The sequence below is a fragment of the Nuphar pumila genome, chromosome 15 (assembly GCF_984573655.1).
Source record: "Nuphar pumila chromosome 15, dmNupPumi1.hap1.1, whole genome shotgun sequence".
Classification (NCBI taxonomy): domain Eukaryota; kingdom Viridiplantae; phylum Streptophyta; class Magnoliopsida; order Nymphaeales; family Nymphaeaceae; genus Nuphar; species Nuphar pumila.
Window position 1 is genome coordinate 6,270,463 of NC_143263.1, and position 27,988 is coordinate 6,298,450.

General features: G+C 39.7%; 1 long non-coding RNA gene and 1 pseudogene across 2 annotated transcripts; one reads left to right on the forward strand and one right to left on the reverse strand.

The window, feature by feature from the left end:
- Window positions 1–747: 747 nt before the first annotated feature.
- LOC149814283 (uncharacterized) lies at window positions 748–27,937 on the forward strand. The gene is made up of 4 exons (XR_016428050.1): window positions 748–983; window positions 15,428–15,583; window positions 23,220–23,293; window positions 27,693–27,937. It is a non-coding gene; the product is annotated as an uncharacterized LOC149814283 (long non-coding RNA).
- On the reverse strand, window positions 23,836–27,678 carry LOC149814284 (F-box protein MAX2 homolog A pseudogene; annotated as a pseudogene). The gene has a single exon (XR_016428049.1). The product of XR_016428049.1 is annotated as an F-box protein MAX2 homolog A pseudogene (transcript).
- Window positions 27,938–27,988: the final 51 nt, after the last annotated feature.

The window sequence follows — 27,988 nt, forward strand, 5'->3', positions numbered from 1 at the left end:
CCGTCAGATATCCAACCCAAACCGATCCGTTGACACATCATTAAGGCGCGCGAACGCGAACAGCAGCCTTCCCGCTCCTCTCCGCCGTCACAATTTTTCGTAATGGTACATCACGTGGATGACCACCCAAAAATCAAGTCCCCCATTCGTCGCCGTCACTTGTACTGAATTAGGGGTATACCCGTATTCGTATAGGGCGATTTCAGACTCGGAGAACTAAAAAAAATATCATTTTAATCGTTTCTTTTTAACGACTTCCCCGCCTCCTTCCGTTCCCGTTTGCAATATATTTTTTTGAAGGGTTTATTTACCAAATTGGTCCTTGCCTTATAGATCATTTACAAACATTAACCTTTGGAATTCAGAGTTTACCAGCTGTTAGCTTTTCGGACGGTAACTATTAAAAGTTCGATAATTTGCCAGTTTTACCCTAATAACAGGATCAATTTACAAAATGTGAAAAAGGTATGGACTAATTTGCAAAAAATGTTAATCCACTAACAACTATTTGATATGAAAGGCATTTTGGTAACAATGGTCAGTGCTTGGTAACAGTTGTTGACAGGAACATCAATTAGTATTAACGGTGAGAAAGGAGAGGACTAATTAGAAAAATGGGATAAAGAAAGGTCCAATTTGCAAATGAACCATAAGGCAGGGACCAATTTGCAAAACTCTCTTTTTTGAAAAGATGTTTCCGTTTGCAATATAAAAAACTCCCAAACCGCCACGCTCTCGCCTTCTCCTCTCCGAGAGAAATTTCCTCCGTCTCTCATTCCCTCTCTTTCTCCCCATCTCTGCTCTTCCTCCTCCTCTTCTCTCCCTCGTCGTCTTCGTTACGGAATACAGGGAGAGAATCTTCCTTCCCTGCACGTATCATCTGCCTCGCTCACCGCTCTCTCTCTCTGTTATCTCATCTCCATCGTGAGGTTGATCGGTCTTTTCAATAGCGCAAACGGTGTTTCTCATTCTCAGATCTGGAGGTATGGCTTTATTTTCCGTTTCTTTGACGGGATTTTCGATGTACCGGGGTTTGTTGCCTCGTCGAGTTTTTGGTTCGGAATCGGGTGAGGATTTTCTGATTTACGAGCAGAAATTTGATTTTTTTTTCTTCGGGAAACGCCCGATCTTCATTGCATTTGATCCGTTCGGTGTTGCTATGTTTCGGTTTTCCTTGCCAGTTGTTGATCGTGTTGATCTATTAGGATTTGCGTTGAATCTTTTGCGATCGGTTTAGCGAGAGCGTTGTTGATGTAGCGAATCAGGAAGATCGTTTCTGAATCTTACAATTTCGATATCAGTTATTTCTGGCATTTTCCAATTATTTCCAGTTTTCTTAGATGATTTTAGAAATTCATAGATAACTCGTAGTTGAGTAGTTTGTTCCTGCAAATCCTGTTTCGGATTTACATTAGTTGTTGATCGGTATCTCTACTAGGACATGTTTGCTCATCTTCGTTGTTGCCGATTCTTGTGTCGGTTTCAGCAGTCTAGACTTTATGCGCAGAATTTCCATTGAGAATCTGAGATCACGCTAATGTGCGTTTTTAGGGTTTTGAATTGCGCATGCGTTGGGTTTGGTGATGTTCGTGATGAGATTTAGGATAACTAGTGAGTTATGCAGCTCAAGTATTTAGGCAACAATGTTGTAAGTTTCTGATTGCTTGTTGGGATTCAGATGAAAATTTTGTTAGGGAAGACCCAAGGTTAGCACTGAAACAACGAAACTGTGATCTTTTGTTTTATACATCTACTAGATTTCGAGCACGGTAGTGAGCATTTTATATCAGCATGAATGGCCTCCTATGCTTATGCATTTCCACATGCTTTTATATTTTCCTTTGCTATTTTGTCCCAAATATTGATATTTCACTAATGCTTGACCTGTACCTTTGATAAGTTGTGCACTGCAATGATCCTTGGTCAGTATATAGAAGAAATTTACCAGCTTCTTATCGGAAGAACAATTGACTCTCTATGCTGTTTGTTTGTTCATTCTTTGCTAGAGATTTTGAAATTTATATACATGATGATAACTAGAATGAATATCAGAAATGCAAAGAAGTTGGAATGGTACATTTTGAGTATTGTTAGAAGCGGAATACCATTGTGATCCATAAAAGGCTTAGAGCAAAGCTGATGTGCTATATGCCAAAGAACCTGATTGAAGGATCCTATACTCATCAGGGAAAGTGTATAGTTCTAGTATTAGTTTAGAAATTCGATTAGTTTTAGTTATTATTATTTGGTGGAAACTTGCTTTTAAAAATTTAAATAAATTAGGTCTTTTCTACTTAGGTAAATTAAGGATTTTTAGGAGTTAGCTGTATAGTTAAGATCTCAGTAGCTTTTTCAGTTATATATTTTTTATTTGAGCAGTTTCTTGATCCAAAAAGAATTTTTATTTGTTAATTTCTTTACTATAATTAGGATAAATTATTTCTTTTAGTTTAAAATATTTTTTTTATTAAAGTGAAACTAGTTTAAGTAAGTTTCTCATTTTGTGCAGGATTTTTCACTTAAAAATAAAGGTTATTTTATGAGATGTAGTCTGATTATTGAATAAATTTATTTTTCCCATTCTTATTATGGATTCAAGGAATCTCTATTCCTTGTGCATTTGAGGAAGCTTCAAGAAGAAGATGATTGCTCTTCTCCTTCCTACATCTTTTGCTGCTTCAATTTGTGTCAGATCTTCGTTAGTCCTTGATTCAGTGGCCAACAATAAAGCCAAAAAAAACTCGTAGAACAATGCTCATGGACATCTATTTGTGACTACTATGGATTTTGATAGCCTCCGAGCCTTTTCAACTGGCCTCGTTAAGCAACAATGTTCTTGGTCATAGATATAATAGGAAAAAATGTTCTTGGTCATAGATATAATAGGAAAAAATGCATCATAAGCCTGACACCAGTATCATTCAAGATGACTGATGAAGGATCAAGCTTATGAGATAGATTGAGGCCTATGTCACACAAACTCTTCTAACAGGGCACTGAACCCGCGTCGCACTCGCACCCAGACGGGTGCGACACTTGGACACAACTTCCTTTGTGTTAGGTGAAGTCAACCACACCGACGTTCATTTCTATCTAAAAGTAGATTCAGTTAACCCTAATAAAGTCTATTTTTATCTATATTATATATATATATATATATATAAATGCACAAACATACACAGTGTTAACTTAAAACTGTTAAAAATTATATATATATATATGATATCACTGTTAAAACTGCTTTGGGTTGACAGATTTATCGTGAATACCGAGAAGGAGGAGTAGAGAAGAGACGAGACGAGACGAGAGAGGAGAGGGGATTTTCCTTGGAATCGGCAGCCACATATTTTCTGTGTTGCTGCACTAAACATCATTAGAATAAAATAGGTTTACAAACCCTTTTTACAATGTCAAGATTGTTAGAAAGTGGCTTTGATTTACGAGCAGAAATTTGATTTTTTTTTCTTCGGGAAACGCCCGATCTTCATTGCATTTGATCCGTTCGGTGTTGCTATGTTTCGATTTTCCTTGCCAGTTGTTGATCGTGTTGATCTATTAGGATTTGCGTTGAATCTTTTGCGATCGGTTTAGCGAGAGCGTTGTTGATGTAGCGAATTAGGAAAATCGTTTCTGAATCTTACAATATCGATATCAGTTATTTCTGGCACTTTCTGATCACCCACTTCTTTTATGACTTCTATAAACAACCCTTTCAAATACTCTGCATTTTTATATTTCCCAGATGCATCAACTACTTTCAAGAATATTGAGCCACTAAGCGAACAAGCAATGAAATTGATCAGTGGACGCCTTTGAATATCTGCCCATCTATCAGAAACAATAGAAACTCCATTTTGCTCCCATGAATACTTTTTAATCTCCAGTAACCTCTCCATATTTATCCTCTCTTCTGCAAAAAGTATTGTTCGTATTTTTTTTAAGCTTTGAGGCACATAGCCACTCAAATTACAATTTGCTAAAGATGTTACTAAATTCTTTCAATAAGAATTTCTAGCCGCATTAAATGAGAGTGAACTAGAATAAAAATACCTCCCTACTTTTCTATCCATATCTTCTCTTCTATATATATTGAATGTTGCTTGTATCGTTCCTCTACCTCATGCATTGACTTTTTTTTTCAGCATCTTCTTGGCGGCTTCCAAATGACACACTAATTGCACAAGAATCACTCATTGTCTTTCTCTTCTTATATTCTTCTTGTATTGTCTTCGCATTGCCTTATCAACTTTTCTGTATCCTGAAATGACATGTCCTGATATCTTCAACAAATCAGCCTTCACTCTTGTGGAAGACCCAACAAAATCTCTTTCACAGAGCTTGCATCGAAATCTCTTGTTTCCACCACTTCCTTCTCCAGTTTTTGCAAGCTTATCTACATGTACCCATAGTGGTCCTACATTATCACTCTCACTACAACTATCAATAAAACTAGCAGCAGAACTCGCATGTGGGGATGAAGATGACACAAGTCATTTTCTTTTTATCTGTCATTTTTGTCCTGAAAACAAAAAAAAATCATATTAAAATCAATTATGCAGACAATCAAGATTTATAATATCGAGTCCAATGATGAGTTGTGGAGCCTGATTTAGAGTTTTTGCCCTTATTGGGGGGTTCAGAGGCTCCCCCCCGACGTGGGTCCTGCTGCGCATTCAGCGGACGGGGTCCATGGGGGCCGTAGGGGGGCAGCGCCCCCCGAAAGAATTTTTTTCTTGGTTGGGGCTTGACCCCTCCCCTGAAATCAGAGGGAGCAGGGTGGGGGGCTCGGCCCCTCCCCTGTTGAAAACAGGGAGGTGCTCGACCCCTCCCCTGAAATCAGAGGGAGCAGGGTGGGGGGCTCAGCCCCTCCCCTGCCGAAAACAGGGAGGGGCTCGGCCCCTCTCCTAAAATCAGAGGGAGCAGGGAGGGGGCTCAGCCCCTCCCCTGTTGCCCCAACAAGAGAGCGAGAGGGAGTAGGGGGGGGCTCAACCCCTCCCCTGCCGAAAACAGGGAGGGGCTCGATGTTAAGACATATGTAATAATACATCTATATATATATATAAATATAGATGTATTCACCATAATACTCGATAGGGGTATTATGGTCTTTTCACAAGTACCCAACATGAGTACTTGTTTTATTTCTTTTATTTTCCTGTTTTTTATTTTTATTTTTTTATTTTCTAAAATGTATTTTGGGTTACCAAAAGGGGCCCCACAATGGAGTCGTTGGGGCCCCCAATGGTCACAATTGTGACCGTTGGGGGCTCCCAACGACTCTATTGGGAGCCCCCTTTAGTCTCCCTTTTCTTATAAATAGGGGGAACCCCCCTTGTATTTTGTATTGCTTTAGAGAGCTCCTCTCCAATAAAAGAGATATTCTTTTTATGTGTGTAGCCTTATTATAAGGCCCTTCGTATATCCCTTGGTGGATTTCCTCTCTTATGCTTGTTTCATTTGTCAGTGTTGGACATAGTGAATGCTTTGGCATTCTTGGATTCTTTCGCATACTTCATTACACTCGGCCCCTCCCCTAAAATCAGAGGGAGCAGGGAGGGGGCTCAGCCCCTCCCCTGCAGACCGAACAAGAGAGCGAGAGGGTACATGCGACGAGGGAGAGGAGGAGGTGGCGTCAGGCTCCCCTGCGAGACGTCGGGAGGAGAGGAGGCGAGCGAGAGAGCGGAGTTGCGCGGGAGAGGAGAGGATTAGGGCAAAAAAAATTTGCCCTAATCCTCTTTTGCAGCCCCTTTTGATTAGGCAATAGATTTTTTTTACGTTAAAAAATTGGATGAAAACGACCCTGGGTGCATTGACCGTACCGAGTGTCGCACGCGCACGCGCACCGAGTGCCGCACCTGCGTCGCGTCGACGCAGATGCGACACCTGCTTTGACGAGTCCCTGTGACTTAGGTTGGAACTGGGTTGTAGGACATCTTTGTTTTGGACCTCTGGTGATTGATTTCCCTATGCAGTGGACCTATGGTGGAGTTGTATGTTCTTTTATTCTTCCGTTACTTAGCAATTGTTTGGAACCATATACACCCGTGTTACTCTAAATAACATGTCTCTGGATGAAAATATGGGCATTAAGAAAGTAAAAATAATAAAAAGTAAAATATTGCAATTTGGTAATATTAGTAATATTTTGTAGAATACAAATATTAACAAAATATCAAGATAAAATCATGTTAGTCATTTTTAAATTGCTAATATTTTAAAATTTACCATTCTTCTCTTTCAAATCCTTTTTGCATTGAAAGCTGGCAATGTTGCATTGTGAAATAGCAGCTATCTTATAGCTCTATCTTATGGCAGACAGATCTATATGCTTCAAATTTCTCGTTGAAAATTCTCCCATATTGCAAAATGATCCATCAATTTTGTTCATCTTTATCAAGGGGACCAAAAATGTAAAAAACAGTTATTATATCTTCACTATTAAGCAATTGTACAGTAAAAGAAATCTCAATTTATTTATACTGTAGAACTAGTAATAACTGAATTATTGGGAGTCATTCGACATGAATCTCAACAATAACTGAATTAGGAGTCGTTCAACATGAATCTCAAGTTCAATTGCTAGTAAAGTTACTTGTGGACAAACTGAGGATGCAACTATGTACATTGGTGCTTCAAAATGCCCAGCATACATGGGTCGATGATGGCACATCTACTTGCTGCATACATAGATATGTTATACCCTATGTCACAGGGATTCAGCTAGCAGGGTGCCGCACCCGCGTCGACTCGAGTCGCGGGTGCGGCACCGGGTGCGGTCAACCCGATCCTGGGTGCGTTGACCGCACCTAGGATCATTTAGGTCCATTTTTTTTTTGGATTTTTTTTTAAAAAAAAATGCCCTATGAAATGGGCTGCGATTTTTTTTTTTAAAAAATCTGCTGACAGCAGCTGCTGCTCCTAATCCTTCTTTTTCGTAAAGGATTTTCTCTCTCCATAATAAATGATAGACAGCAGCTGCTGCTCCTAATCCTTTTTTTAGTAAAGGATTTTCTCTCTCCATAATAAATGATAATGATGGTGGTAGCCTTGCTGATCCTTTTTTTCGTAAAGGATTTTCTCTCTCCATAATAAATGATAATGATGGTGGTAGCCTTGCTGGCTATTAGTATTCACTATTCTCCTGACGAGATGGGTGCGTGCAGCTGTATATAAAATGAAATTTGAAAAAACCCGCGTCGGGGTAACCCTCCCGACCCCCTTATATATATATATATTTTTTACATTTTTGCCCCTGCCGCACCCCCGCACCCGGGTTTTTTGTAAGTGCCGAATCCCCGCACCCGCACCCATGTGACATAGGTTATACCCTATATGTTTCACATATTTTGTGTGCTTTTCTTTATTTAATGAAGAGAGGGGAGTGGATCTCTTTCTCTCTCTCTCTCTATATATATATATATATAATTTTGTCTATCTCTATACATCATCATCACCACCATCATCAAGCCTTATCCCAATGTTGCATTCACTTAAGAATGCATAGGGTTTAGGAAATTCAATGGGGAATTGAGAGGGAAGAGGTGTTGGGGAAGATGGAAGCTAGAGAGAGAAGGTAGGGGGGTCAGCTAGCTTGGGGAGAGAGTGAAATGAAATGGGGATCTTCGAAACACGAGCTTTGATTAACAAGAGCAAGTGTCAAGAATGACACTAAAGCATAACCCTTAAAAAGGGTATAACTGGAAACAAAATAAAAATAAAAATGTATTCTTTATTGATATGAAAAACCAATTGCTTAAGAAGCATTGGAGTGAAATACAAGAGGGGCTGCACCCCTTTATATACACAGCTGAAAGAGGACTCAATAGAGCTGTTGGGCACAGTCCAACAGCTCTATTTAGAGCTGTTGGAATGTGTCAGTCCAACAGCTCTATTGCTAGTCAAGTCTGGACAGGACTTGACTAGCAACAGTCATTCTAGTTCAAACTGAACTAGATGACATAAAGACAAAAAATAAAAATAAAGGAAAAAAATACAGAAAAGAAAGAAATTAAAAAGTGTATTTATATATATAATAATATAATATTATTATATATACATATATGTACAGTTTTACATTTTAACACTCCCCCTCAAACTTACGGTACAATGAGCGAAAGTTTGTCTAAGAGAAAGTGAAATCGGGGAGCAGCGAGAGGCTTTGTAAAGAGGTCTGCTAACTGATATTCTGAAGTGACATATGGCAGATCAATTATCCCGTGTAGATATTCCTCTCTGACGTAGTGACAATCCATTTCGATGTGTTTGGTGCGTTCGTGGAATGTTCTGTTACTGGCAATGTAGATCGCACTTTTGTTGTCACAACACATTTGTGAAGCCTTTGTTGCTTCAACTCCCATGTCAGCAAGCAGTCGTCGGAGCCAAACTACTTCCATGGTCGTGGTTGCCATGGCTCTGTATTCAGCTTCGGTGGATGAGAGAGATACCTTCTGCTGCTTTTTACACCTCCACGAGATTAATGATTCCCCTAAAAAGACACAAAAGCCAGTGGTTGAGTGTCTGTTATTGAGATCACCTCCCCAATCAACATCAGTATATGCAATTAAATCAAGAGAAGAGGAGGAAGATAAGAAAAGTCCTCGTGAAAGAGAGGACTTGATGTATCTGATAATACGCATGACTGCTCCCATATGAACAGAAGTAGGAGCATGTTGAAATTGACTTGCTGTATGAACAACATGTGCTATATCTGGTCTGGTAATGGATAGATAGGAAAGTGCCCCGACAAGCTGTCTGTAAGGAGTAGGGTCTGCAAGAAGTTCTCCATCATCAATCTTCATTTTAACATTAACAACTTCTGGAGTGTCAACTTTCTTATCATCAGTAATACCAGACCTGAAAACAATATCAAAAGCAAATTTAGTCTGAGATAATAAATATCCTTTAGGAGAATAAGCAACTTCAATGCCTAAAAAATATCTCAACAAGCCCAAATCAGTCATTTCAAAATGAGATTTAAGAAGTGTTTTGATTGTTTCAACTACCTGTTTATCGCTTCCGGTGATGATCATATCATCCACATAAAGAAGAAGCACAATGATTCCTGCATCAGAATTCTTAATAAACAAAGCAGTGTCAGTTAAACAGAATTGAAAACCAATATCAATCATAACACGACTAAACCTATCATACCAAGCTTTTGGTGCTTGTTTAAGTCCATAAAGAGCTTTTTCTAAGCGAAGGACTTTACCCTTAGGAATACTTAGACCAGGAGGGGGTTCCATATATACTTCTTCAACTAGCTTTCCATTTAAAAAAGCATTTTTGACATCCATTTGAAAAATAGACCATTTTTTGATAGAAGCTAAGGCAATTAAGGTTCGGACAGTAGTCATACGAGCCACCGGAGCAAAGGTTTCTTCATAATCAATCCCATATTCTTGGGCATAACCTTTGGCTACTAAACGGGCTTTATATCTTTCAAGAGTACCATCACTCTTGGTTTTAATTTTATAAACCCATCGACATCCTATAGTTTTCTTCCCTGGAGGAAGATCTTGAATATTCCATGTAGAAGCCTTTTCAAGTGCATCTAATTCAACTTTCATGGCTTCTATCCATTTGATATCATTTTTTGCTTGAAAATATGTGGATGGTTCTTCATATGAGTGAATTAATGCAATAACTGCCCTATATGTGGGTGAGAAAGACTCGTATGATACAAACTTTTCTGGAGGCCTCGAGATTCGGGATGATTGTCTAGTTGGAATGTTAGAATATTTCTCAAGTGCACATGGAGTATTAGACTCTTGTCGCCTGGAATATTGAATACTAGTATCTCTATGAACTTCTTCATTTTCAACATTAAGATCAATAATTCTTGGATCATCATCAAAGTTACAATCAAGGTCATATTCATCAGATGTTGATGTTAGATCTAGCAAAAAGGAGTACTCAGTGACGTCTTTTAATTTTCTAAAATCAAAGAAGCTCTCCTTTTCAAGAAAGGAAACATTTCTAGACACATATAGTTTATTATTTTTGAAGTCAAAACATCTATAACCTTTCTGGTTTTCAGCATATCCTAAAAAGGCACAGGGAATCGCACGAGGGGAAAGTTTATCATTTTTGTCAGTAAATATGAAACATTTGCACCCAAATATTCTTAATCTAGAGTAGTCTGGAGAAATGTTCATAAGTTTTTCAATGGGAGTGATATTTTGTAACGAAGAAGATGGCATCCTATTAATGAGATAGGTGGCAGTTAAGGCAGCTTCTGCCCAAAAGTCTTTAGGGACTTGATTTGCTATTAATAAAGTTCTAGTGGTTTCTATAATATGACGATGTTTTCGTTCTGCCAGTCCATTTTGTTGAGGTGTATAAGGACAAGATCTTTGATGTGTGATGTCATGCAATTTAAGATAATTTTGAAAATCTGTGGATAAAAACTCTCCCCCTGAATCTGTGCGAAAAATAGTAATATCATTTTGAAATTTGTTTTTAACCATATTATGAAAAGTTTGAAAGTATGAAAATACTTCAGACTTATGTTTGAGAAAGTACATCCACGTATGTCGGGAGAAATCATCGACAAAAATAACATAGTAAACAAATCCTCCTTTAGAAATTACTGGTGCAGGACCCCAAACATCTGAGTGTATTAATTCAAGTGGTCTTGAAGAGAAAAAGGTTCTGTTCTGAAATGGTAATCTTTTCATTTTGCCGAGAATACAATCTTTACAATCAAATGATTCAGAGTTACAAAATTTTCCTAGATTTGGAAAATGTTGGATTTTGGCTATATGTGGGTGACCAAGTCTCTTATGCCACAATTCCAACTCTATTTTTTGAATATTATAACAAAAAGCTTTCTTCGGCATTTCCAAAAAATCCATGTAATAGAGTCCTCCTTCTCTATGGCCTTCCCCAATCAGCTTGCCTGACTGGCGATCCTGTACCCAACAACCATGAGAAGAAAAAGAAATATTACACCCATAATCAGAAATTTGAGATACAGATAAAAGATTTAAATTTAATTTGGGAACATGTCTAATTTCTGGAATAAAAATTTTTTTTGTTTTATAAATTTTTTCAAAATCTCCTATTCCTTCTATTTCAAAAGAAGTCCCATCAGCAGTAAAGACCTTTGACACACTTGTTTTATTTTTAACACATTTGGATAGACTTTGATTATTTGGGGTCATATGAAAAGATGCACCAGAGTCAAGAAGCCAAGAAATTTTACCTAAATCAGAAAAAGATGAGGCTGCTGCGCCGGTTGAAGCTTCAGATGAGGAAGAGGCACCTTTGATGAGAGGCTGAAGGATCTCCATTAGTTGGGCCAGGGAAACTGGTGCATCCTGATCTTTAGGCTCCGATCCAGCAATTGCAGCTCTTTTTTCTCTCAGCTCCTTAAGTTTGGGACATTGTGGCCTGTAGTGTCCCGGTTCATGACAGTGATGACAAATAACTTTCTTCTTATCATAGTCACCATTTTGTCGGTTAAAGTGAGGAGGCCTATATGATCGAACATGATTCCCTGGTCTAGACACGGCTAAAACGGAATTATCTTCAATTTTTAAAGAACCTTTCCGAAGACGATTTTCTTCCATTGTTAACTCTTCAATAGTTTCCACAATAGAAGGAATTTTTCTCCGGTGAAGTAGGGCCGATTTAGTGGTTTCAAATTCCGGCCTTAATCCAGTGATAAACTGGTAAAAATGTTCAACATCGAGTTGTTTCTGACGAAGCTCGATGTCTTCGGCACAATGCCACTTTGGTTCTAAAAGGGAAAGTTCTTCCCAAAGTTCGGACAACCCATTGTAATATTCACGAATAGTTTTGTCTCCTTGTGTCATCATTCGAACTTTTTCTTGGAGGTTGCACACGTGTGCAATATCTTTAAGGGAATACATATTCTTAAGGTATTCCCATGCCTTATCGGCATGATCAAATTTGGCAAGACTTGAGCATTTTTTAATGTCAACGCTATTGATAAGCCATGACATTATCTTCGCATGAGATATTCTCCATTCTTTCCATTTCTTCTCGTATGAGGCAATAGCCTTGATTTTCTCTTCTTCCGATAGAGGGACGTCTTTATCTCCCTCCTTTTTAGTAAGAGATAGTTTAGGTTCCGAATCGGAACCATCCACAATCCCCCATAAGCCTTTTCCCCATATATGGTGCTTCATGATTGAAGCCCATGTTACATAGTTCGTATCGCTTAGTTTCATAGGCATGATGGTGACTTTATCATTGTCATCCATCGATTACAAGGAGAGAAAGAATAGGGATAGAAGAGAAACAAGAAGGAAAATGAGAAAGAAAGAAAAAAAAACAATACAACAAGATGTGAAATCTTCTCCAATGAAGTGATAAAACACTTCTCTTCAAGTGGCGAACACTTTTGCAAACGGGCACAGAAACCGAGGCAGCTTTTCCTCAAGATTTAGTACTTCCGCGGCTTTGATACCATGAAATGAAATGGGGATCTTCGAAACACGAGCTTTGATTAACAAGAGCAAGTGTCAAGAATGACACTAAAGTATAACCCTTAAAAAGGGTATAACTGGAAACAAAATAAAAATAAAAATGTATTCTTTATTGATATGAAAAACCAATTGCTTAAGAAGCATTGGAGTGAAATACAAGAGGGGCTGCACCCCTTTATATACACAGCTGAAAGAGGACTCAATAGAGCTGTTGGGCACAGTCCAACAGCTCTATTTAGAGCTGTTGGAATGTGTCAGTCCAACAGCTCTATTAAGAGCTGTTGGACTGTGTCAGTCCAACAGCTCTATTGCTAGTCAAGTCTGGACAGGACTTGACTAGCAACAGTCATTCTAGTTCAAACTGAACTAGATGACATAAAGACAAAAAATAAAAATAAAGGAAAAAAAATACAGAAAAGAAAGAAATTAAAAATGTATTTATATATATAATAATATAATATTATTATATATACATATATGTACAGTTTTACATTTTAACAGAGAGAACTTCACAGCCCACCACACAATCTTCAAGACCACAATGCAATGATACCACACCAAGGCTCTGATGCCATGTAATGAAATGAAAAATACACAGTAAGGTGCCTCTTATGGGCTTACAATCATACAAAGAGAGCACAAGCAAAGGCCACTTATGGGTCAATACAAATCACAAGCACAATAGCCTCTTATGCGATTGAAACACAACATAAAAATATAAGAGTTTATATGTTCAAATGTGCTTGAGAACAAGCATACACAGGATGCTCCGAAAGGCTATAAATATAGTTGTTGGGAGCTCCCAACAGCTATAATGGTCAATGACTATTAAGCCCTTACAAGGAAAATAAAAGACAGAAATATAGAAAATAAAAATAAGAAGATACAAAGGACTAAAGTGCCCCTAGTGGACATAGTCTATTACATGAACTGAAAGACCAAAATACCGCTAATGGGTATAACCTATTACAATGATAGAATGTATATATATATATATATATATATATATATATATATATATATATATATATATATATATATATACAAATCCTAATGTATACAATTTAACAAGAAGTAGGGGGGTCAGCTAGCTTGGGGAGAGATAAAATGAAAGTTGGGTTAGATTGGGTTGGTTTGGTGAGTGGTTAGAGATGGGTTAGGGTTGTTATGAGATGAATCTTAAGTAGTTATGGAATAACCACTTAAGACTAACCCTTTTAGAGTATCACACACTCTCAAAGAGATTCACAAGGAACTCTCTCATTGCATTAAGCAATCTTAAGTAAAAAACATCAATAATGAGCCAAGTGGCTTGGGCTGGCCTTATATAAACCATAACCTTCCTAACTACCCTTAGTACATGTGGATATTACATTCATGCCACCCAAGTCCCAGATGAATACAAATAGCCCAAAGGAAGTACAGGAATTACAAAATATGTCATGCTACCCTATGTAGGCACCACATAGGCTAGCTGGCTAGTGAAGGCTTGCATGTATCGTTTGGCTAGTGAGGGGGTGCATGTAACACCCAACTACATGGGGTCAGCTTTATGAGTCATGTTTTTCCATTCCTCCTTGTCTAGAGCTGCATCTTTTGTCACCTTACAACCCTTCGTATCAACTCTCTCTACCTCCCTCCAAGTCAACAACCTTCTTCATTTCTTAATTCCTCCCACTTGAGTCATGTCAGCTTTTCTTATAGGTGTTATGACAAGTCCTTATACAACATATTAAACCATCTAAACAATGTTCTCTAATTTTTTCTTTTGTTGGTACTTTGTAGTACTCCCAAACATAGTTGGAGACTTGGACAAGAGTAGTACTGGGACAGATGACCTCTTGGTATGTAAATTACCATACCATGTGTTTGATAGTCTGCTTTGTGTGCTTTAGAAGCAGGCTGACTAGCTATGTGACATGGATATGACTAGGGAACGAAGTTACACAGGTCTGCACAGGTAGGCTTATGGGTACGGTCGAGTCAGACTCAGCTCAAACCCAATGCAGAGAGAGATGTCCAATATGCCCCTAATATATATACATATATAGGATGAGGGATGAGCTTTTGCATACTACCTACCTCATGTGCCCTAACTCTAACCCTATACCCATAATTTTAAGAATTCCTGTGTCTTGCCCTCTGTACCTGTGACCATACTTGTACCTATGTGACATGGCTGACTAGCTTTCCAATTCAGAAATGGCTTGTAAGGTTGTGTGATTCAAAGGGTACCCTAAGGTTGCGTTTGATTTTGAAAGCTTTAGACCTCAAATCCGAGGGAGATCCTCAGGTTTGAGAACGGACCTTTCCCCATCTGTTTTCAAATACATGTATCTGCCCATTATCCCCTTTATAACAGGGCTGAGATCCCTTGTTTGAATAGCCTCGGATCTTGGTATGGAGCGCACACCACATCAATGTGTCGCACGCCATCAGATTCTCAGATCTGAGATCGGAGACTTTCAAACACTCCCTAAGTTCCAGCAATCTGGGGCAATAGCCTACTAAGTGAATTTGTTGGAATTAGTTGAATGGATGGATCATTGATGTATCGAAAATAAGTAAAAGTTCATTATGTATGAAATGATTAGTTTATTGAAGTACATCATTTTCTCTTATCTTTTTCATATAGTTTTCACCTCCATTTTCTATTGAAATTATCTTTGTTGTATCTCACTGTGTATGTCCGAGCGAACCTTATGAAATGAATTTATAAACAGTTTTTTTGTACCATATGTTCTATTTAAGTTGTCATAATGTCATGCTATAGACATTGCGATGTTAAAGGATGTTCTAAACAACCATTCAAATAACTGGATTAGCATCTGAAATCAGTCACTACAAGTCTCAAACAATGAACACCTCATTTGCCTGTTGGCCTCTTAATTTTCATCCTCAAATTCAACATTTTTTCCTTTTAGTTTTCATTCCTGACTTAGCTTTTTCTTTGCAATATGTTTGATTTGCATCAGAAAATATGCAACCTACAGGATTCTTTACTATAGTTTTTCGTGGTACTTGGAGTGGAACGAACTGCTGTTGCAGTCCATTTCTTTTTCTCCTTTGCTTGGGAGCAAGATTTGACTGCAGAGAACATGGAAGACTGGCAATGAAATATCACTGCTAAGGTGCACAAAGATTCCAATTTATTGAACTTGTAGAAAAATTGCTTCTTTTGGCTATTATTTCTCTTTTGTTTTTCATTCTGTTATATTTCTTTTGTTCCTTTCGCAGCTGCCTATGGCATCCAAATGGTACTGTACTATTTCTGCCTTTTTATATGAATTTTTCAGTAATCCATTGCTCACTACAGAGTAGACTTATTTTTCTGCTACTTTAGGTGGATAGCTTGTTCATTCACTAAATAATTTATGAAATTAGTCCATCTGCGCTGGTATCATCTATTCTTCACTTTGATATGCTAATATGTCTATTCCACATTAGATGCATTGGAGCTCTATATGGACCTTTGCTTTATGTGAAATGTACAATTTTTTGGGCCAGCATTCCTTTTGCAGTGATTATTATTTTTGGTGCATCACTAAAATCTAAACCTCCATATACAGAGTTTATGAAAATTGGTTCCTTGTATTGAGTCACGAGTGGTCAGAAAACGAAGCTCAGCTGGCACAGGCGATTAAAGATGCTCCATAATTTATGAAGGTTTTTTTATTATTAATTTTCACTAGAGTTCTGTTCATTTACTTCTATTAAGAATTTCACTTGATGAAACCACTATCTATGGTATCCTGTCAATACTTCTAAAACATCTAATGCATTCTGCATCTTCCGACTGAATCTCAAATCAGATGCTTCTTTTCTTTTTTCCCTTTATATTGGGAGGCATGGGCATTTTCTTCATAAAGTTTGTTCTCAGGATGCTTCATTTTACTCTAGGAAAGGTGAAAATGTTATTCTTATATTATTACCGTAAGTCTAATTGGACCAGACTGATCTGATAGATGTCTTTTATGATGGTGAAACATCGTACCTGTTCAGATTACCTGAATGGAGGAGAGTGGTAACAGAATCAGAAGCATAAAGAGGATGTGAGGAGTTGAGACAGAAGAGAAAACACATCGGACACATATACGCATGAGAGAGAGAGAGATGTACCTTTGTAGCTTAACTAAGCTAAAGCCATCTAGTCTTTATACTATTTTAGTAGGTTAACACTAAGCCATATATAATGGTAATGTTGTCCCTTTTTCTAGCCTGCTTTTAATCAGCTGCACTAGATAAGCATCCTGCAATTACATATATTTATATATTTTGCAAATGCTTATATGCACTGAACATAATTAGCAAAAACAAAAATATTATCAACAAGTGAGATATTTTGAAACATGACTTCTCCAAGTATCTGTCGAGTCAATGGTATCATGGAACAGTTGGAGCTGCCTCTTCAGATGCCGATCCAATTACATACCCATTCTCTCTCTCTCTCATCACTAATTTCTGCCATAAACATAATGAAAATATTATCACATTCCAGTTAAGAAAAAAATGCATAATGTGTCTAGAGAATCATTTGAGGTGATAATATCTATTCCATGATTAAACAAACAATATGCGTGGTGTTGGATACCAACTTCTTGTACACCTACAAAACCATGTGGAGATATATTGGCCACACCCTACAAAACCATGCGAAGATTATTCGCTATATGGAGATTAGTGGCTATGATGAAATTCATCATTAAAGCCACAATTAAGGTGTCTTGCGACATCAATGAGATTTGGCAACTCAAAAAGTGTGACGTTTTATCTGGATGTGACATATAGTGAACAATAGAATATATCACTATGTAGAAATCAAGTTGTATGGAGAATGGTTAGGAAAACTTGTTAGTGGAATAGATATTATTCTCACTATTCTCAAAGGTTTAAGACATTTTTTAATCACAAAATTCTTAGTTGACAAACCGTCATCCTTGAGCGGCGAAGGAATGAAGAGATCAGGCAAGGGAGGATAACAACCTCAGTTCTCGGAAGTAGTTTAAAATTTAAATAGTTATTTTTATATAGTTCAAAGGTAGTAACATTCATAGGTTAAATCCTCTCTGGTTTGATCTCCAAAGATATACCCTCAATGTCCCTTGGTTGGGAATGTCCAGCAAAGATTTGTGGCTCGGCAGCTCATTCACATGGTGACTGTAAGCATGTGGTTTATTGGCATATTTGATAGTCTAGATGAAAGGATTGAAGCTAGCAAGAGCATTGTCAGGTTTTCATATTCACGATTACATCATTGGATCGTTCGCCTCAGTAATTTTGGAAGTGTTGATACTGGTAGGTAGTCCTGCCAAAACTTTTTCGTTTGTCATGCTCTGTTCAAACTTCAACCGTTTCCAATGATGGAAAGAAAGGAAAACTTGTCTTGTGCTCGGGAATCAGTTGAAGTCTCACAAAATTTGGTGTATAGATTCATTAATTTGGAGCAATTAGACTAATAAGGTCGATATCATCATGCTAATAGCCGTAAAAATATTCATCTCCGAGTCCATGTTGCTGAATTTAAAATATCTTCCATGTTAAATGATATTTAGTTCCTTTTGGGCTTTCTGAAGTTCTACAAGTTTGTTTTGCTATTCATGCAATGCTAGGAGTCATTTCCATTCCGGGCCTTCAGTTTGCTTTGTGTTAGTGGAGATTATTTCATGTTCTCCATAGTTGCTTTAGTTGTACAATCTTTGCGTATTGCATTCACCGAGGGGTTCACTCCTGGTCTAGTCTTCAGGTTGTTTTGAGATACTAATAGACTGGGTGGGAAACAATGAAAACGGCTGTGGTTAACTATATGGGAATAAAAAGCGATGCCTCTTCTTGACCTTTGAAACATATTGAGTGGATGAACATTTCACTGATCAGTTCATGTATTTGCTGACAGCGTTCTTAGGCAGAAGGCCAAGAAGTTTATGTATGATGGAAGCTGTGCCTATGGACTAGACCTGAAGTTTGGATATGTCACATACTGATAGTTCATAATTCTTGAAAGAAAACCTTAGAAGAGAAGGTAGCATCTATTCTTGCTCCGGGTTTTAGAGAGGATTGATGCACTTATACCAGAGGAAAATGGTGCATCTTGCCCTGCTAGCAGGATGGGATCAGTTGTTCTTTCTAAGATCTGAGTTCCTTGCCATATTCAGGTCATCCTTACCTGTGTGAGATCTTGCCTTATCTCGAGAGTTTTTTTTAGCAGAGATAGACTTGTCTTGATTGAGAGAAAACGTGTGAGTTGAGTTGTGATTAAGATCATTTCCTTGATATGCATGCAAAACCGTGTGAGCTGGATTGGGGGTAAGGTTGCTAGATTGTTTGACAGACCTCATGTCAGTGCTCACTCATTGGACCAAGTTCAATTTCGGTTGTAAGAAAATATATCTAGGTTGGATTACATTGTTTCAATTGATAGTGCATCAGATCTAGGAGATGAGGAATAACATCACTTTTGAAGATAAACACTCGAAGACTAGTTGTGGAGAGTTTGAGAAAGGATATAGTGAAAGTGGTGAATCTAGAAATTGAAGGTAGGGGAAGACCAGGATGGATTGACCAAAGCATTATCAATTTTATCAAGAAGCCTTGTGAATCAGCTCTGGACTTTGAAAATTTTCCGCTTGGGCTTTCAGGTATGATGGTTGATGCACCCATGAGAGATTCCTCTTCCGGAGGAACCCCTGAATGGATGGTTCCTGAACTCAGGCAATGAACCCTTTCACGGATGTTTTCAGCCTTGGTGTGTTTTAAGTGGGAGATTTGTTGTACCTTAAGGGTGTATTTGAATCACGGACACGTGTGGACAGGATGCACTGTCCTGCCCTGTCCATGCATCCCCAATTTTTTTTGTCCGAGTGTCCGTCCACCACTGTTCTCTCTCTCTCTGTGTGTGTGTGGGGGGGGTGGGGGGTGGCGGGTGGCGGGCACAGAGCAGTGGTGGATACCAAATAAGCATCCGCAGAACACACCAATATTGCTTCTGTGTGTTCCATTGTGTGTTCCATGTTTGGGTGGGTGCGGATGGCGATTCAAACGCACCCTAAAGAGGCCTTGGGAATACAAGTACCATTCAGAGCTCTCATAGCCAAAAATTTAGATTCTCCCAATTTGTAGATCTGTAACCCTACTGTTTTAAAGACCTTGAACCTGAACTGGATACGGACTTGGCCAGCAACGAATTGGCATTCGGAACTGTAATGAAGTGGATCGAATCCAAAGAATATGCAAGAACACACACCTCAATCTAAGTGGGAACACTTGATTGAATAGTCACACCACCCACACAAGGGTCAAATGAGAAAGTATATTGCATACAAAACTCTTTTGAAAAAGAGATGAAATAATACAAAGGCCATGAGGCCTATTTATAATACAAGAGGCTAAAGGGGGCAGTCAATATGGCTGTTGGGCTGCTCCCAACGGTCATATTTATGACTGTTGGGAGCAGCTCCAACAGCTATATTGGAGCTGGCCCAACAGTCAAAAACAAAAAATTATAAAAAAATAAAAAATAAAAAGGTGAAAATAGGTTGTCAATCCCTAATGGGCTAACTAACGCCTATTACAGTGAAAAGATTGAAATACCCTTGCTGGGTATTTCAGTTACAATATATATATATATATATATATATATATATATATATATATATATATATATATATATATATATATATATATATATATATATATAAACACCCCCCTCAAACTCATGGTGAAACAATCGAGAGTTTGCCAAGTAAGAAGTGAAATCTTGAAGATGAAAGCGTTTTCGTGAAGAAGTCTGTTAATTGATATTCAGGCGGAATATAGGGCAATGTGGTGGTCTTTCTCAGAAATTCTTCATGAACGTAGTGACAATCCATCTTAATGCGTTTCGTCCTCTCATTAAATGTATGATTGGTTGCAATGTATATAGCGCTCTTGTTGTCACAACATAATCTTAAAGGTTCTGCAATATAAACCCCCAAGTTTTCGAGTTGTCTTAGCCATACTAACTCATACGTAGTTGTCGACGTGGCACGATACTCAACTTCAGTAGAGGAGAGTGATACATTATACTGCTTTTTGCATCTCCATAAAATTAAGGAGTCACCTACAAATACACATAAACCAATGGTTGAGTGTCTACCATTGACATCCCCTCTCCAATCAGAATATGCAATGATTTCTAGTGAGGAGGAAGAGGATAAAAACAAGCCAAGATTAATAGATTTTTTAATATATCTAACAATTCTCGTTACAACGCTCATATGCACTGTAGTGGGAGCATGCTGAAATTAACTAGCAGAATGAATAACATGAGATATATCAGGACGGGTAATAGAAAGATAAGATAAAGCCCCAATCATTTGTCTATAGGGCATTGGATCTTGCAAGTGCTCTTCACCATCTTTCTTCATTTTGGCATTTAGACTTTCGGAGTATCAACCAATTTTTCATCTGAGAGTCTTGATCTTTCAATTAACCACGATGTGAGTAAGCAACTTCTATTCCAAGAAAGTAACGTAAAAAACTAAAACCTGTCATATCAAAATTGACTTTAAGCATATCTTTGATATGGTTAACTCCCTTATCATCTCCTGTGATTATCATATCATCTACGTAAAGAAGTATGACCATCATTCATGCATTAGAAGACTTAACAAACAATGCATTGTCAGTAAAACAAAAATTAAAATGAAGTTGTGTGAAATATATGTCATTTCCTAATCGATACTATAGCAATAAGAGTTTTAACAATGGTCATTTGAGCGACTGGGGCAAACGTCTCATCATAGTTTATCTCATATTCTTGATTGTATCCTTCGGCCACTAACCTAGCTTTATATCTTTCTAATGTTTCATCGTAGTTGGTTTTTACCTTGTATACCCATCTGTATCCTATAGTTTTTCTTCCTTTAGGTAATGTTTGGATTTTTCAAGTTTTTGCTTTTTCTAATACTTCTAACTCATCGTTCATGACCTTAACCCGTTCTTCATGATGTTTAGCCTCATGGTATGATTGAGATTCAAAATACGAGTGAATGACCATTAGACACGATCTATACCTTGGTTCAAAAGAATCATATGATACAAATATACTAGGAGCTTTTGAAATTCTTATAGATTTTCTAAGGCTAGAAGAATCTTCTTGGTTTGAGAGTATCTTTCTAGGGCATATGATGGGTGACCTTCGGTATGTCGAGCATAGGTTTGTAAATTATTGTGAGATATGTCTATATCATCAAGATTCCTTCTCACATTCTCATTTGCCTCATGCATATCTTCACTTTCATGAATATTTTCACACTTATCATTGACTAGGTCAAAGAAGAACGAATAATCACAATTCTCTTGGATTTTTTCTTTGCTAAAACCATTTTCAATTTCAAGGAATGTAACATTTCGAGAAATATATGATTTTTTTCTTTCAATGTCATAACACCTATATCCTTTTTGGTTTTCGGCATAGCCTAAAAACACATAAGGAATTGCTTTAGGAGAGAGTTTATCATTCTTGTTGGTAAGAACAAAATACTTTCACCCGAAGTCCTTCAACCTTTTGTAATCATGATACATTTTACAAAGTTTTTCAATAGGAGAAACATTTTTAATATTTTTTGAAGACATTCTATTTATCAAATAGACTGTCGTAAGGGTGGCTTCAGCCCAAAAATCTTTTGGAACATTTTTACATACTAGAAGTATTCTAGTGATCTCAATAATGTCTGTGCTTTCTTTTGGTAAGTCCATTTTGTTGAGGAGTGTATGAACATGTTTTTGATGAACAATCTCATTTAGGTCAAGATAATTTTTAAACTCTTTTGACACAAATTCTCCACCAGAATCAGTTCTAAAGATTTGAATATTGGTTTTAAATTGATTCTTTATATAACTATGATTTTTTTTTAAAACAATCAAATACTTTTGATTTGTGTTTTAGAAAGAATATCCAAGATTGTCTACTATAATTGTCTACCAACACAATATAATAGGAAACACCTCATTTGGCTAAAGCCGTTTTCGACTATGAGAAAAGATAGAAGAAAATACAAGACCTTTTTTTCGAAGTGGTTTGCTTCCCGATGCAACAATTCGTGATTTGTTGTATTTTGCCAAGCTCACGATCCTCTTCTTGATATTGTCACGATCTTCTCTAAAAACGGCTTTTGAAATACCCAAGCTCTGATACCATGTAATGAAGTAGATTGAATCCGAAGTATATGCAAGAACACACACCTCAATCAAGTGGGAACACTTGATTGAATAATCACACCAACCACACAAGGGTCAAATGAGAAAGTATATTGCATACAAAACTCTCTTGAAAAAGAGATGAAATAATATAAAGGTCATGAGGCTTATTTATAATACAAGAGGTTAAAGGGGGCAGCTCTGCTCCCAAGTCCCAATAGCCATATCATATTTATGACTGTTGGGAGCAGCTCCAACAACTATATTGGAGCTGGCCCAACAGTCAAAAACAAAAAATTATAAAAAAATAAAAAATAAAAAGGTGAAAATAGGTTGTCAACCCCTAGTGGGCTAACTAACGCCTATTACAGTGAAAAGATTGAAATACCCTTGCTGGGTATTTCAGTTATTATATATATATATATATATATATATATATATATATATATATATATATATATATATATATATATATTAACAGGGACATCCTTCCAGAGTTCTTAACCAAGGCTATATGTTGTGTCATACGTTCTCTCTTAACTGCAAGCTTCAAATATTCTCACTTCTCAGTCGTGTTGTGCTGTCTTTCAGGTAAATTGTACCATTGCACACGAAGGGGATGCGGCTTGAAATTCCCGAAGGTCCCTTGGGCAAGCTTATTTCAGGTACTTGCCCAAACCCATCCTGACGAATATGCTGCACTGATTTATCCCTCTTGTTCTCCTTGGTACCATTCTGTTTATGATTTATAGAAAGTGAACATAAGCAGCAGGTGGTGATAATGGTTTTGAAAAAGAGAAGAATAAAATCTCAAAGAAATTCTGACGTGCTTGTGTGAAGCTGATTGTTGGCAGGCTCAGTGGCAAGGATACTTTCCCCTTTGCTCGAGGGTGAGTACACACTCTGCTGATACCATTTGTTTACATATAGTATGCAACTTTTACTGTAAGCTGCTCTTTGCTTGAAGAGGGGAAGGAAAGCACGTTTAGCATAAAGATTCCAAGCTTCCATTCTTCTTTCTTTTCTGATAAGAGTACAGAGGGCAATAAAACTATGTGCTTTTATTCTCTGTTTTTCGGTTACAGCAAGTGATACCTCATCGCTTGCTGCAGCCTTGTAACGCTTAATTTTTCCAACATGCTAATGCATTATCCCTTCTTTCAAAACAAAAAAAACTATCACAAAATCCTCGAGGGCTATAAACTGATGAACGGAACTTCAGATCACATTAAGATTTCTAAAATAAATAAACGAAAAGCAGAAGTTTTTCATGCCCTGCATTCCATTGTAAGCAATTACAGTCAACTTATCAAGCTATAAAAATTCAGCTGATAATCCCACATAAGCTTGTCGAATTATCCAGACTTATTTCTCTGAGGGAAAAAGAAAAACCTTGAAACGTTTACAATTGACTCATAATGGAAGTCTCCTCGTGTTGCTATTTTCCTATCAGGTTTCGGACCATCACGCAGCAAATCACCTCTGTTATGTCTTCTAGATCTCCATTACTCTGTTGGGGACCAGACGCTGGTTTTAACTCATCTTCGAATAGTCTGGAGGCCAATCTTATCTCTGGTGCAGCGTAGGGTTCTTCTCTGAGCTGCCCGTTTCAAAGATTCAGGACCCTCAGCAGTGTTATTATATTGGCTAGTGACTGTGAGGTCCCCCAATTCTTGATTAGAAGGGACACCAAAGTGAGCCTCCTTTGGTCAGTCCATCCTTGAATAAATAGAGATGCAAGGCAAAGCTTTTGATTTTTTCATGTTGCGAAAAAAAAAAATCAACGAAAATGCATAACAAGTGCCTGATAAATTTGATCAGGTCATGCATGAGCAAGGTTCAATTCTCTAAATCTGTTAGGATGCCTCAACTGCACGTATCACTATACTCTCACTTGACATCTACTGTGATGATAAGTGGACACCTCTGTTATTTTTACCAAATCTGCATTGCTCAGTCAGGGATTAGACGCTGGTTCAACTCGTCTTCAAACCGTCTGCATGAGTCCACTCTCATCTCAGTGCTCATATCATTCTCTGGTGCAGGGTAGTAATCCTCCCTGAGCTGCACATCCCGGAGATTGGAGATCCTCAGCAGCATTTTCACGAAATGTTCATTAGCCGTTCCGTGTATGAAGAGCTTCCTCAGAGTGAAGCATTCCGACAGCAGGCCAGCGGCCGGAAGCGTTAGGCTCCTGCTGTTCATTTCTGTATCTTGGGGAGGCCAGTAATCCAACTCATTCAGGTTCAGTTCTCCAATCCCATTCAGGTAAAACCTCTCCCACGGGGTAAGATCCATCTGCCCGACCGGTGCGCTTAGAGCATAGCCAATCACATCTCCGCAATCTAGGTTCATCTTCGAGAGGCGAGGGTACCGGGCCAGCGAATGCAATCCGAATGCTGGCTTGGTGAGCTTCGGGCAGAGTCTGCAGTCACCCTCAACCTTGATCTCTATCTCTTCTAGTGCTGGGCAGCATTCCAGGCCTGCCTCAGCGAGCGGGGTTAGGAGCTCGCCAACCGCTATCCACAACGACAATGAACTCAGCCGAGGCCATGTCTTGCACCAGAACTCTCTGCCTGCTCCGTTGCTGCTCTTGCCATCAGAACAGTACTTCCGCTTTTTCTTCCTGGGGCTATCGGCCTCATGTGTGAGGGAGCCATCATTGTGATACTGGAATCCTCCATTGTTATACCGATGGATTTCATTTGCCTCAGAGCAGAAATTCAGATCGAAATCGCGGCCGTTGTTCTTCCCTGCGATCTCCCCAGATTCGGTCACACCCCAGACACAATCAAGGTGCAGGTGTTGTAGCCTATCGCGTACGGGCTCCAATGCTCGGAGCGAGGTGGCTGCGTCAAGCTGCTTGCAGCACGATATCCTTACATCAACCAGAGTTCTGCGGAGGCAGTAAGCCGCCCTCCTGATGCCGCTCTCGGAGACGCCCCGACACCCCTGGATATCGAGCTTCCAGAGGCGAGGGCAGCCATGGGCAATGAAGAGCAATCCAGAATCGGTGAGATCGCCGGAGTTCTTGATGCAGAGCGACTCCAAGCTGCTGCACACTGCAAGTCCGTCTGGGCGAGGCCCATCACCCCTGCAAATGCCATGAAACTGCCCAAGCTTCAGTGTCCGGAGACGCCGGCACTTGGAAGCAAGCACCTCCAGTGCCCCGCCCGTTCCCCTGACGTTGTGGCAGACGTCCAGAGTGAGGTCCTCAAGAGCAGGTAGGGCGGCGAACACCTCCTCGAGCGTCCGGACGCTGATCCCAGCGTCCTCCTGCGAGAACCCATGGGAGTCGGGGTCGGATCGCGGGGAGGAGAGGGAGGACGCATCGGCGAGGTGGAGGCAGCAGAGCTTGGGGCAATTGGTGGCGACTGCGAGCAGGGCATCGTCGCCGACGTAGTCGATGTAGCGAGGCTCGAAGAGGCAGGAGGCGAGGAGGTGGAGGAGGTTAGGGCAGGCGGCGGAGATGATCTGGAGCTCCTGGGATTTGAAGCCATCGGTGGAGAGGATGAGGAGGTTCAGGTGGGTGAGCGCCGACGCGGAAGCAGGGTGGGCGAGGAGGGCCGAGGGGATGTCCTCCGTCCAGCAGTAGAAATGGGAGAGGTCCAGGGAGGCGAGGGAGGGGCAATTGTCGAAGAGGGGTTCGAGGTCGGAGCCGAGAGGGGAAGGGGTGCGTTGGTGGAAGCGGACGAGCTTGACGGAGAGGAGGGAGGGGAAGTGGCGAGCGAGGATCTGGAGGGTAGTGGGGTTGCGGGCGTAGAGTGTGAGGGAGACGAGGTTGGGGAAGTGCTGGGCGAGGAGGCGGGCGAGGAGGTCGGCTTCCTCGGAGAGGGGGAGGAGAGGGTGGCCCCAGGGGGAGCAGAGGGAGAGATCGAGGTGGGTGATGGAGCGAAAGGAGGAAGGGTGGTAAAAGAGGTAGCAGAGGTTGGCGCGGAAGGAGAGGGTTGTGCGGGAGGAGCGCTCCGCCACCGCCCATTTCCGGCAGACTAGCGACATGGAGTTGCGGCTGCGGGTGTCCGTCACGAGGGAGAAGATGATGGAGAGGATCGCGTCTGGGAGGTCGTGGAGGTGGGTGCCGGAGGACGAAGAGGCGGCGCTCGGTTCTGAAGGCATGTTTACGCGCTTGGTGCTGCTGCTGCTGCTGCTGCTGGTGGTGGCCGTGGTTAGTGGAGGTTTAGGATCTGATGGTAGGAACGGAGGAGGTGGTGGATTCTGCAAACATAGCCACTGGTTGTGGTGGTGGTGGATCCTGAAGACATGGCTGCATCAGTGGTGGTGGTCTCCGGAGGCATAGCACCACTGGTTGTGGTCATGAAGAGGGTGGCGGTGGATCCTGGTGGCGTGCTACTGGTACACCATGGTGGTGGTGGTGGTGGTGGACCACGGAGATTAGACGAGAGATTTGGACACACGAGGGGGACTCTCTTTTCTAGAAGAGGGGGAATTGTGAGGGACCACACTCAATTGGCCTCATCTTTCTTAACAACAGGGTAAAGGTTCGGTGTATTGGAAAACGTGGAGAAAAGTACCACAATAGGTTTGGGTTTAGGTTGTTTCTCTATGCTTCGTTTTCAATTTTCAGAGAGTTTTTAGGTGGAACAGTTGGCCAGGAGAACTTGCCGTGTGAACCCTTCGACTTGCAAAGGAATTCATGGTCGAATGTGATACCCGTGGCTTCTGGTGCATATGGAACATGCACCAACCTAGCCGAATCTATTAATTCTTGGTGGCTCAATGGGTCCATGGGATCGCCGATATGAGATTGACCGACCATCTGAGTCTGTTAACTCAAGGTCCTGTCATCTACTGACTCTGTTGACTAGTCCTTATATCTATCCAAAGATAAGTTGGTCTGTGGGCTTTGATGCATGGAAATCTAGTAATTACTATTGAGTTGGGTTTGGTCTGTTCTGTTGTGTCTAGTGGCGATTTTCACTTTTTGAGCTTTGGGAGGGGAAGGTGGTCATTTTAGGGAGGGCGCTTTTGTTACTTACAGAAATTGGTGGCAAGTTTGATACAGTTCTATTAAATTTTCTTTCTTTGACGTTTTTTGTTTTTTAGTGTGGTGGGATGGAGAAAAGAGGCAATCGAGTTGTGGATGAGGACGAAGATCCGGAAGGGGCCCCACCCAAGTGATGTCGCGACATGAGTGCCATGTGATCATCATCCGTTTGCTAGAAATGCTCTGTACCTTTCCTCTTCCCCCTTCTTTTCTTTTAGTCCCTTATCTTCGTCATTTGAGCTGCTTTGTGACTTCTTTAATATCTCACCTGTATCTTATTGGGTGGATGAATCTACTCATTCCGTAGGTATAAGTACTTAATAATACATTAGTATTCAGTTGTTCATGAATAGAT